This window comes from Pteropus vampyrus, unplaced genomic scaffold, assembly GCF_000151845.1.
Source record: "Pteropus vampyrus isolate Shadow unplaced genomic scaffold, Pvam_2.0 Scaffold13, whole genome shotgun sequence".
In the NCBI taxonomy this organism is placed as follows: Eukaryota; Metazoa; Chordata; class Mammalia; order Chiroptera; family Pteropodidae; genus Pteropus; species Pteropus vampyrus.
The window spans coordinates 5,500,350-5,512,897 of record NW_011888794.1 but is presented as its reverse complement, the minus strand read 5'-3'; the positions used below and the strand labels follow the sequence as shown (position 1 = coordinate 5,512,897).

The 12,548-nt window shown below is 32.1% G+C and overlaps 1 pseudogene; it reads left to right on the top strand.

The window, feature by feature from the left end:
- Positions 1 to 11,795: 11,795 nt before the first annotated feature.
- LOC111733335 lies at positions 11,796 to 11,914 on the top strand (annotated as a pseudogene).
- The last annotated feature ends 634 nt before the right edge of the window (positions 11,915 to 12,548 follow it).

The window sequence follows — 12,548 nt, the reverse complement described above, 5'->3', positions numbered from 1 at the left end:
TGTCAGGATCCTGGCTTTGGCACATGCTAGTGATGTGACCTCAGACAAGATGCTGAACAACTCTGTACCTCGATTTTTTTTCTATAAAATGGGACTACTAATGCTCATCTTCAGCATGATGACTGCTGTATGTTTAAATGCTTACCCTCAGTAACTCATACAGGAGTGTCTAATATGATTAGGCATACAATCATGTCCCAGGGAAACTAGTGATGAATAAATGAGGCAAGGCGCCTTCTCCTCAAGAGCAAATAGGATGGTGGAGTAAGAAACAATGGACTAGTAACCAAGTTAATAAACATATAATTATGAATTATAATACAGTCTAGAAGGAAATGAATGGGTCCCAATGAAGAGCATGAGTGGAGACAATCTGCATTGGACCATGTGGTTAAAGACTGTCTCTATGAAGCAACGATATTCAAGCTTTGAGTGAAGGAACAAGATAGAGAGAGCTTCCCAGAAGTGGTAAGCAGAGCAGGATTCCCACAAAATTTAGTAGGTATTAGGCATCTGGGGCAGTCAAGGGCTTTCGAGAACCTGAAAGAAGGCCATTTTACCTAGTTGGAGTTGAGGGAGGAGAGAAAGAAATGAGAGAGAAGGAGACAGAAAGTTTTAAGTAGGAATGTCTCTTGATCTGATCTATTATAAAAAACATAACTCTAGCTGCTGTGTAGAAATAGGTAAGAGAGAGGCAAGACTGGAAGTGACATACTTACCAGGCTAAATGCAAAGGACATAAAATCTCCCATATACCTATCAGTAAATGATAGCTATTATCATCTCTGAAACCGAATTTTAGGGACCTCATTTTATTTGTTCACTATTGCATACATTACATGTAGTACAGTTCCTAGCAAATGATAGGTGCCCAGTCAATATTATCAGATGTATGAATGGATGAACATTATTCAAATGTTTTAGTCCAGAAAACTCAGTAATCTCAATAAAACCTTAGAAATTATTTACAAAGATAACATGGTCGATAATTTGTTTGAAAAGGTACTTGATCCACAGATGGTAAAAATGGTTTTCCCTCCCTTCTTTCTTTCCTCAGTAACAGAAAGCCCCATTTCTTAAGTATGAGTTGCCATGCGGTTTTATTTTTCCCTTATTTTATTGTTTCCTAGGATCTAGTATCACAAAAGTTATTTAAGTATACTTTTTAGTTAATTTAGGACATATGCCATGCCAATATCTGGAAGTTCACAAATGTATAAACATAGATTATTCCTCTCAGAATATTCTAGTTATCAGTAGTTACTATGAGAACTAGTGCTTTTGTGAAATTAAGATGACCATGATAACAAAACTAGCAGTCAAAATATTCTATCAGCACTGGCTATTAACTCTATATTAGGTAAAGTGGTAACTAACATATGATTTATTCACAGACTACATCTCTCCCTCTGACTTTTACCAACATGGTCCTTGGGTCAATTTTTAGATCAAGGTAATGGATGAAATAAAGATATTAAAAAGTGATTACATCAAGAAAGAAAGAAAAAGAAAGAAAGAAAGAAAGAAAGAAAGAAAGAAAGAAAGAAAGAAAGACTAGGCATAGTGTAAGAAAAGCTAAGAAAAGAACCTATACCCAAGACGGAGCAGTTTGGGATCGTGGATAGGAAGGTGGGGGTAGTGGGTAGCAAGGTAGATAGAAAAGTGGATAGGAAGGTTGGGGTAGAGAAGGGAAAAGTGCAATCTGAATTTGGTAGTGGGAGTGTTTAAAACTGAGATTTAAGACAGACTCTAGCTTTCTATGTATGTGATACATAGATAGAGGAGGGACAGAGAGAAGAAAGAGATGTTGAGTACAATGCGTTTAAAAGTATTTTGCAGGTGGTATAAATCATATCTTTTTGCATTTCTGAGAAGCTTTGGTATAGTTAAATGATTTTGTAATTACTCTAGGTTATCGAACTAGGTATTCTTGAATGTGATTTTGCCGAAGCCATCTTCAAAGCAAAGCAAGGCAAACTTTCCTTATGGTGATTGTTCTCTACTTATGGTGCTGAAATACATTTCTAGGCCCAGACGGAGCCTCTCCTGTCCTGATGCCATTTTAGCAGACTGAACTTTGGTGCAAATACTGTGCTTTACCAGAAACATAGTATATTCGGTCAGCCAATCCCCAAGTGCCAACCCAACTCTGGACCCTATGACTATTTCCTTGCTTCCTGGTCTTTCTAAATAAGGCCGGATATGCAATCCCAGCCAATCACACCCTGTCTCCATATTACTGCTTAGTGCTCTGTAAAACCTGCTCTTGCCCCAAATCCCTCCAAAAGGAATATTCTGCTGTGAGACACTATACCATTCCCGCCTACTTAATCCACAGATTGTTTTCTCTTGAATAAAGGATATCAAACTCATTACAAAATTAGTTTATCATTTGACAATAGAGACAGTAGTTTAAGAAAAAAAAAATAGTGATTGGCTCAAGGGTTAAAACATTTGCAGTAGAATATACATAAATTTGATGAATAAAATTAACAATTAAAAAAGAAACTTCTTGGAAATATGGTTAATTTCCCACAATTAAAGATATTTTTTTCCTCTCAAATATAAATTAAGTAGAACGTATCCAAATGAAGTGATTGCCTTAGCAACAATGATATGGAAAGCATCAGGTAAGGGTTCTGAATCTAAGAAAAAAATTTTAAATAAATTTAAAAATAAACCAATAAATGACTAGACACATGCTACTTATTATCACTAGTTTCTACAAGGGGTTAGATTTAAGCAGATGATTTTTAAACTAAATGAGTTTTAGATTCATTATAAATTTGTCCCTGTTAGAATAGATTTGAATTTAGAATAGAAAAGTAACACATTTTTTAAATTCACTATAACTCATTACATGCATTAGAGTAGTGAAAACTTTCAAATCTCTTAGAATAACTTTAAGTACCAAGAACACAAAACCTATTTTTCCCTTAGATCACTTTTCCACCCTAGTTACCATGACCATTAATTTCTACCTCAGAATGGTTAATTAGGTGATGGGTTTCTCTCCTTTTTGATTTTTAATGGGATCACACACTGTCATCTTCTCATTATGAAAATACTATGGCAGCATTGAATCTTCCACTAATAACCACTGGTATCTGGATAGATACCATTTTAAGTTTGCATGGAAACCATATTTCTTTAGGCTGAAATACAAAGGGACTCCAAGTTCCATACCTTCTGATTGACAGTGGATCTTGTGTCTTTCACAATTTTAGTATGCTGAGAAGCAGAAGGGGGGAAAAAAAGAGATCATTAGGAGTTATTCACAGGCATTCTCTGTGTCTGAACTTGGTAGTGAGCAAGAAGACAAAGCTTATCTTCTGGGATATTTTTTTAATGGTCCCGTAATGTCACTGGAAAAATCAGCAAAGTAGCAGAGTGGGAAAAAAAATGTGCCTTCAGAACCAAGCAGAGTCTGAATTTATCAGAGCAACTATGTTTTATATAATTCAGTTATATTTGGCACTTTGAGATTATGTTTCTTTTGTTTTTCCTTATATATTATTAGTGTGTGTGAACAGATAAGAAAACATGGACTCTACATGGAAACACTGAAACTTTCACTGAAAGCCAAGAATTAAGCAACAGTTAAATATTACTTTCTGTCACACTCTGCTTCTTCTATTGTACTTTTTCCTAAGCTGAAACCAAATTGGTCTAAATTGACCTTAACTCTCCACCTTTCATGACTTTGCCTACTGCCTGCTTCTTAGCTCCCATCCTGAATCAAAATTCTCTGTCTGCTAGAAGGCATAGCTCAATTCTATCATCCTTTTTTATAAAGTCATCCACTGACGAAATCCCATAATATTTTAACTATACAATTTACAAACTATAATGATTATATGGCACCTTAGGGAAAAGTGGTATAAATGAATACCGTAATAATGACACTTATTTAACACTCAGAAATTTTTATTGAATAATACAGTACTAATGAGGAGTTTCCACATCATTAAGTAAAAGTTTTTTCTTTTTTAATTAAAGCACATAGTATGGATGTTAAAGATATTTAAAAGAGGGTTCTAATTGTACTTTCAAAGAAGAAAAATTGGGTCACTTTCAAAAAATCTCTCAATAAACCTACTAAAAACTCTTTCCCTCATCTTTTTAATTTTTATTTTTCTCCCTCACTTCTACATCGTCAGTCAGTCAATAAATATTTGCTGTGTCTGCTCTTTGCCTCCCACTGTGTGAGGATAGGGCTACAGAAGTGAATAAAATAGGTTAGAGAAATTAAAACATACATACAAAAATGAATTATAGTATGAATGTCCAAATTTATGAAGGCTCCGAGATTTTACCCTAATCATAAGCTAACAAGTTACCCTGCCACAGTTCCCTGAATCCTGACAGAAGACGCGAGACTACTGAGTCAGAGGAAAATCACTGTCGCTCACGGCAAAGCCGGCAACATGAGCTTTCTGTTCACATCATTCCTCCTTGCCCCCTAAGTCTCATAGGGTCAATGTGAATATGAGCCCACACGGATGCTACACACGCGGTGGGTTTCTATTACAGCTGAGCATCCCTGAATTAAGAAATTCTGGATATTTTTATTTTTATTACCTTTACTCAGATCATAAACACATTTAAATAAAACATAATAGTTTTATTGAGATATAATTTATATGTAAAACAATTCACCTATTAAAAGGTGAATAAAACTTAGTTTTTCATATATTCACAGTTTTGTGAAATCATTACCATAGTCAATTTTAGAACACTTTCATCACCCCTAAAATAACTCTATCCTCATCGTTAGGTACTCTCCATTACCCCGACCCCCTCCCATAGCCCTAGGCTCTGTAGATTTTCCTATTCTTGACATTTCATATGGTGAAATCATACTATACAAGGCCTTCATAACTGGCGTCCTTCTCTTAAGACAAAATTTTCAAGGTTCCTTCTCTTAAGACAAAATTTTCAAGGTTCCTCTTCCAAGGCTGTTAGCTATGCAAACATTTACAAAAAGATAGTCCAGGACAAAAACCAATGAGAGATGTGTAAAAACGTCATGGATTGTTGCTCCTCCCAAATCACAACTGAACAAAATATTGAAAAAGAAAAGGCAAACTGTTAAAGAAACACATAAAAAGTGAACAAAATCAATCAAGAAGCTGCTGTTTAAAGCAGAACCTGAGAAAAAGATGATTGAAATAAGAAGTGAAGAAGCAAGAGAAAAATAACTTTAGGCAGAAGTCTTAAACATTTTCATTTATTTTTACCCATGTTAGAAATACATTTGAAAACAATAGCTTTATGTTTTTAAAGAGTGTGGATAAAGATGAAGAGATAGACGATAAAAGGCATTAGGTGTCAGATACTGCTGGAAAGTAAAGCAAGAATGAAAGAATGACATGACAGGTAGATGACAGATCATGCAGATTATGACAGATGGTTTCAAATTTCAAGATAATGGAACATAATTGAATGGATTTAGGCAAGAAAGTGAAATTATCAGATTTATTTTCTAAGAAAATATTCAGAAAGATGTGCACTATATAAAAATCGAGAATGAGAAAAAGGATTTCTTCTTTGTTTACATAAAAAAGAAAATGAATTCAGTTTGTGTTGAAATTATGGTTAGTTTCTTAGATTATGTTATTTTGAAAGGGACAATTTTGGCCACAGTGTTTTGAATTGTTACCTACAAGTCATAATTATTGAGATCAATTATATTATGTAGGAAAACACTACAGGGTGAAAGTAGAAGAAAGATTAGGACTAAACTCTGAGAAATGAAAGAGTAAATATATATTTGGCAGAGGAAGAAGAAACAGTGGAGTCTAAGAACTTATATTGAGAGAAAAAAAGAAAACCAGGAGATTGTGTTGTAATAGAAGGAAATTTAAAGAAATGTTTCCCAGTTTCACCTTCACACCTCAACCAATTAAACAAATCTTTCCTTATACTTTTTCCCCTGTTCTTTAATCCACTCAGTATACTTCTTAATTAATGAGAAATTAACTTTGCTTTTAATTTTCAAAACATATCAATATCCTTTGGTACCTTACTCTACAATATCATATTTTCACAGTCACATTTTACATAGTCATAATAAATGCCAGGTATCTTAGAAAAATACTTTCTGGAAAATTGGTTCAGACTTTGAATAAGCTCAGTTACTTGGAGTCCTGTGTGTGGATTTTCACTTAATATATTTTTTTCAATAATGTCATATATAGAATGTATAACATATAATTTGAATATATCTAAATCTCCTTTATATATCTATATCTACATCAATCTATATCTCTACATCTACATCAATAGCTATATCTATAGTATATGGATATATAGATAGAAGATAAACAATCATAAAAATAATATGGTTTTTGTACACAACTCTAAAAATGCACAAATGGCACTTTTAGGTACATTGAATCAAAACTAGTCTGTATTACTATTTCTGCTGTGATTTACTGAAAACTATTAGAGAGGATGTGGGAGAACAGAAACAACCATACTTAACAGTATATTTTCAATTTTGTTCAGAACAAAAATAGCCCCAACACACTTTGCAGATTGTAATTATGACTGGATAGACCGTAATGGTTTTACTCTGCCCATAGAAGCCTTCAAATTGAGTAGTTCTAGTATTTTTTGAGCCAATTTGTCCCACTCTGCTAGAAAACAGAAATACCAAAAAAGTAAATAAACTAAGAGAACAGAATAGACATACCCTAAATTAGATAGTGGCTAAGTGCTTTCTTCCCCGTTGAAGAAATTAGTGAATATCACAAGAACTACTTGTCTATCTAGAAACATTTCCATTGCCAGTTACAAACAGACCTTTGCAAACTTTCCCAAGGGGAATATAAGTCACTCTCTTAGATAGGATAAATCTTCTTTAACGTTTAAAATAAAGTAGCCAGGCTGTATACCAATCTGTTTGGCTTATTTCCACCCACCCTCAGTCCAGAAAGCAATGTACCCATTTATTTCCGTATGCTAGCAATTACTAACCAGAGAATGTCTATAATGAGACCATTTGTAACAAAAAAGGCCATGGCCTGTTTTCTCTTCCTCTGCTACTTCTAATGCAAGAGAACATTTCAAATATCAGGTCCAAGAACTGTTCGGAGCCAACAAACATTCAAAGATTTGCAGCAGGTGGGAGTACCACCTGTTCTCATCTCAGTCCAGAAAAAACAATTGCCTCTTCAGAACCCCCAGCTGTGGTGAATTCGAGTGATTGAATGCAAGCAAATACTGAGGAAGCCCTCTTTGAAAGACTAAGCCTGTTAGAGAAAGTGATCGTTCATGTATTATAGGTAAAAAGAAGGGTTAAACACCACAACTTGGAGCAGGAGGCAAAGGCTAAAGCCACCGCAGGTGTGAATCTTAATTGTTGTTAATTAGATGGAGGTTCAACAGAAAAAAGAAACGCAGCAGGTGTGAGGTGTGTGGTTTTTTCTGATGAAGAAGCAGTGTAAACATTCAACTCTGTAAGGGAAAAGATAGGTTCATTTTTATTTTCTCTATAGTGTAGACTTTGTTTCAATTAGTGCCAGATGATTACTCCCTTTTATGATTCAACAAAGATACGATATTATTGCTCCTCTAAATATTACCATCTGAGAAATACCAAGTAGCACATCTGTGAGTGCTTAATTTTGATTCACTTTGAGAAGAGGACAATTTTGCATGGGTGGGTTGAAGAAAAGAGAAGGAAATTTTAACATTGAACTCTAATCAGAGTTAAGAGTAGTCTTGTAATTTTTCTCTGGATGGTAAATTTAACTTCTCACTCTTTTGAGCTAACCTAACTCATAGCACTCTTTGCATCTCTAACCAAATCAAAGTTGATCGAAGATATTTTCTTCGGAGAAACATCCCATGCCAGCTGTTTCAAAGTCCCTTGTTTGACATATTGATGCTGGCCGTTTTAGTGTCTTTTTTTAATCACTTTCTTAGCCGGAAAAGAACTCTTAATATTAATAAAATTTTATCATCAAACAATCCTGTCCATTCCTAAATATTTATGTAATTATGTATAGGCACATTTAGTCCTAGTAATGTAAAATTGCCTTTGTGTTTATAAAGTATTTTATCATTATACTAATCAATTTGAACTCTGATGTTAGAGTATCAAAATGATTTAACACCGATTACCTAGAAAATATTTTAAAAGCATTGGATCTTTCTCTCTATATATGAAGTACAGTCAACACTATAATGTCTACACTACAAACTAAAAACGTGTATGTGTGGACTTAATATTTGAAATATTTTTTGTCTGTTTCTCGCGTTTCTCCTTTTCTGCTTTATCCAGTATCAACATTTACAAATCAGATGACCTGTGTTCAAATGTATACTGGGAAATTATAATGTACAGTTGCCTATGTATTACAATTTGTCAATAAGCTAGGTTTTACTATTGTCCAGACAATAAAGTGACATGAAGCATGAGGCATTCAAAACATATTTATACCATAAGCAGATTAATAAATGATTTATTCCAAATCCTCATAATGCTTAAATGTCAAGATATGCAATCAGACTCTCGTCAACAATATCGATGTTCTTTCCACATGTTGCATTTTTTATTACACCTACACAAGAAGAATCATTTACTCAATATGGAAGACAAATTTCAAAAGAATTTTAAGGACCTTCTTCTCACTCTACTCTCCTTAATAGACCAATGATCGTAGCCACTCATGTTTCTGTGTATAATTGGGCTAAATGGGAAATATAATACTTGTTTGACATTTAATGAAACAACATAACTAAACTAAAACTTTTAGCAAATGGATACAGGAGCAGTTGTGGATTGTCTCCAAGATTTGAAAATGCCACTAGTTTTCCAGAGGTAGTTCAGTTATAACATTTACTTGACATGTTACTATTGGATACAGCTAAGTATTATTCCAAATGTTTCTTGTGTATATGTGTGCTACATTAGCCTATCCTATTGGCATTTTGAAGTAGTTGAATACACAAGTAATAATTAAAACACTTAAATTTAAGCCCAAAGAGATCTTTATATCTTTTTTGAAGTCTCTTATGATGATGTGTCTTTTCATTTAGAAGCTTATTAAGTATAATCTGTTCCCAAGCTAGATTTTATGTCTCTGTATTTTCACATTTGTATGCCATCATGGAAACATTCTACTGATGACAAACTGTTCTTTTTAATTAACAGCCTACTAAAGTTCAGAATTTGTAATCTTGGAAGAGTGTTATTAACCTTTAAGAATTCTGTGTTCATTGTGTAGGCCAGTTTTGATATAATATTGGAGAACTCAGCATAGTTATGTTCATTTCACTGACTTTACCATTGGCCTATAAATTAATAGATGAAAAATAAAATCTTATGGTGAAATAACATGAACATAATTAAACCACATAACCTTTTCTATTTTGGGAATGACATTTTGATACATTGAAATTCTAATTACTTTAACTTTTAGCAGGAAATGATATTGGAAAGAAACTTTTATTCCTTTTTCATGGAAAGAACGCATTCAAACTTTTAAAATTTAACTTAAAAAAAATTTGAAAAGGCAGATTATTCAGTCTAGTTAAGACTCCCTAAAATTTTATGATAAAAGACAATAGCAGAAGTTTAGTCATTTGATTCATTAAGAAAATAAAAAGGGTAGCTTACAATGACTATGAATACATTGTAGCATTTATTAAACAGTGCCCTTATAGAAATTTTGGATCTTTAAAAAATTTGACTTATATAGCAATTATTAGGCAAGTTAGAACTAATAAAACTATCCTGCTATTTTTATATAGCTCCTTTGTATATTAAAGAAAATATTTTAAATGCAAATAATTTTAACATAATTAAATCAATAACCTAAATATAAAAGATTTAAAAAATTAAAATCTCTATTGAAAGTAATGGACATATTGCCATTGTAAAATATACCATCATTTTTTGTTTTGTAACTTTTGAGTTAGCATCAGTTTTTTCTTTGAAATTGTAGGATTAGCATCAATCATCCCAAAGCCATCTTCCATATCTGAAATGAACAATAAATGAATAAATAATAATGTATTAAACTCTAAAAATTTATTTTTGAAGTTTATTTTATTTATTACTTTCCTAATCCTCATAAGATCTCTCAGATTTAAGTTGTATTATAAATCACGTTATATGGATAAATAAACTCAAATAAGTAAGGCTGTCCTTATTTTAATCCAGATTTCTCAAATGCTGGATCTTAAAAGTACATTCAGTGACTTTTAATGTATAAGAACAAAAGGATTCAATTGGAAAAAAAATTCTAGATCTTTATAATATGTGCATGCATAAATATTAAAAAAACAGAATGGAGAAGAAAATCGTATTTCTTATTTCTCTAGTTGTACATTTCGTGTATAAATTTTAGATATTTAAGGCAATAAATAGTCACTGATTGAACTGATTAAATTTCTATTAACATGTATGTCCTTGACCATAGATAATTCTCTTCTTTTAGTTTTGAAGTATATTTACTTCAAAATTATTATTAATAGGCATGAAACCAGAAGCAACCATTAATTTTCATTAAAAGAAAGGCAATGACTAGAGTAGGTTTATTAAGCTCATACATCAAGCTAGTGACCTCAGTACAGAGATTTTATTTACAGACTTTACATTAGGTATTGGGAAACTATGGTCCTCTCACTGATAAATTGTTTTAGAAATTTAAAATATTATTAGAACAAGCCCCATCCATTTATTTATATATTGTTTATGCCTGCTTTCCCACTGTAGAGCTGAGCAGTTGCAACTGAGACCCTATAGCCTACGAAGTCTAAATGTTTACTACCTGGCCCTTTATAGAAAAAGTTTGTTGATATTTGCTTTAGATACTAAAATCTCTTAACCTACGAAGGGGATTCTTAATCTAGTCTCAATGGAAGAGAATAATGTGTGAAATCCAACATATGTAAACAAAGATAGAGGAAAAATCTTTGAATCTTTACTTTTAATGGAGATATTGCATTATCTTCAATTATGAATGAAAGCAAAAACCATACTTGTATTAGCTATATTTTTGAACATGTAAACAATAAAAATTACAGGTATTTTTAAAACATGTAGTAATTATTACAGATATATTAAATATTAATATTTATCACTGCTTCCAAACTGTTACTCGGACTCTCTGAAATACCTTTAATTTGTTAATAAACAAACTCATATAATGTCAAAAATTGTAAATGTGTTTGTAAATGTGGTAATTAATTTTTTTATAATTCATTTCCGTTTCAATCTTTTATTGTATTTGTTATAGTTAAAGAAGGTATTGGCAGAAAGTACTCTAGGCTTCACCAGAATGCAAAAGGGGTCAATAGCAAAAAAAATAAAAAATAAAAAATAAATAAAATAAAAATTAAGAACTTCAATAAACAAAAATCTTTTGATGTATCAAATAAGTGTATTTATTTAGATTTAGTGACCATCAATTGGATCATTGTCTTAATAGAATAAGATTTTAGTTATTTTTCATAGAATAATTTTAAGCCAAAGGGAAATAATTTTTGATTCCACAGAAGTTGGAGTTTTGTGTTAAATTAATCCTGAATATAACTTGATAAATATTCCATAGATAAGAAAACTGCCAGCCAAGATGCCTTGTTTGAATGCCACATCTTTGTTATTGATACTTTATCATTTAATGCTCTTGCACTTTGAAAATGATGTAGAAGCCCTAATTTAAATTCCAAATTTCTGCTATTTTGACTCCGGACATTTTATTTCTCTTGAAATGAATATTCAAGAGGACATTTTCTTCCCTAAAGGGACTGTTTTACTAATATTAAAATGTCTTCCTTTTGTCTACAGCCATGCCACCCTGAACAAGCTCAATCACCTCTGATCTCAAAAGCTAAGCAGGGTCAGGCCTGGTTAATACTTGGATGGGAGACCACTTAGGAAAACCAGGTGCTGTAGGCATTAAAAATAAATAAATAAATAAATAAATAAATAAATAAATACAGAGATTGTAAGCTGACAAGGTCCTTGCAGTCTATGAGGTCAACCAAGGGTTACCTTGCCTAAATATATATATATATATATATATATATATATATATATATATATATATATATATATCTTTTATATGTATTTTTTTTTCTTTCATCCTTCATTGGCCTGACACTGGAATAGTACTTATCTAGTCTACGCTTCCAGTCTTTTCCTCACAGTTTATGCATCTGTCACAGAGAAGTGTCTCTGAAGGAACTGTTCATATGTGTCCAAGCTTCTGCACTATAAGCCTGATGAGTTATGAAAAGGCTAGAAAATGAGATATGCATAGTACTTTCTGCTTAGATATCTAGAAAATTGACATTTGTATCTCAAAGCATTATTCTCCAACATTGGTACTACCTATATTTTTTATCATCTCTTACTAAAAACGATTTTAATGATCATTTCATTAATTAATAATATGTGGTTTTCTGATTCCGATGTACTTAGTATAAACAATAATTAGAAATAAATAGAAGGATTGTATAACAATACTAAATTTTAAGAAGTTTTTTATATATCTCATTATAAAGTGATATTAGAATATTTTGAATGTACC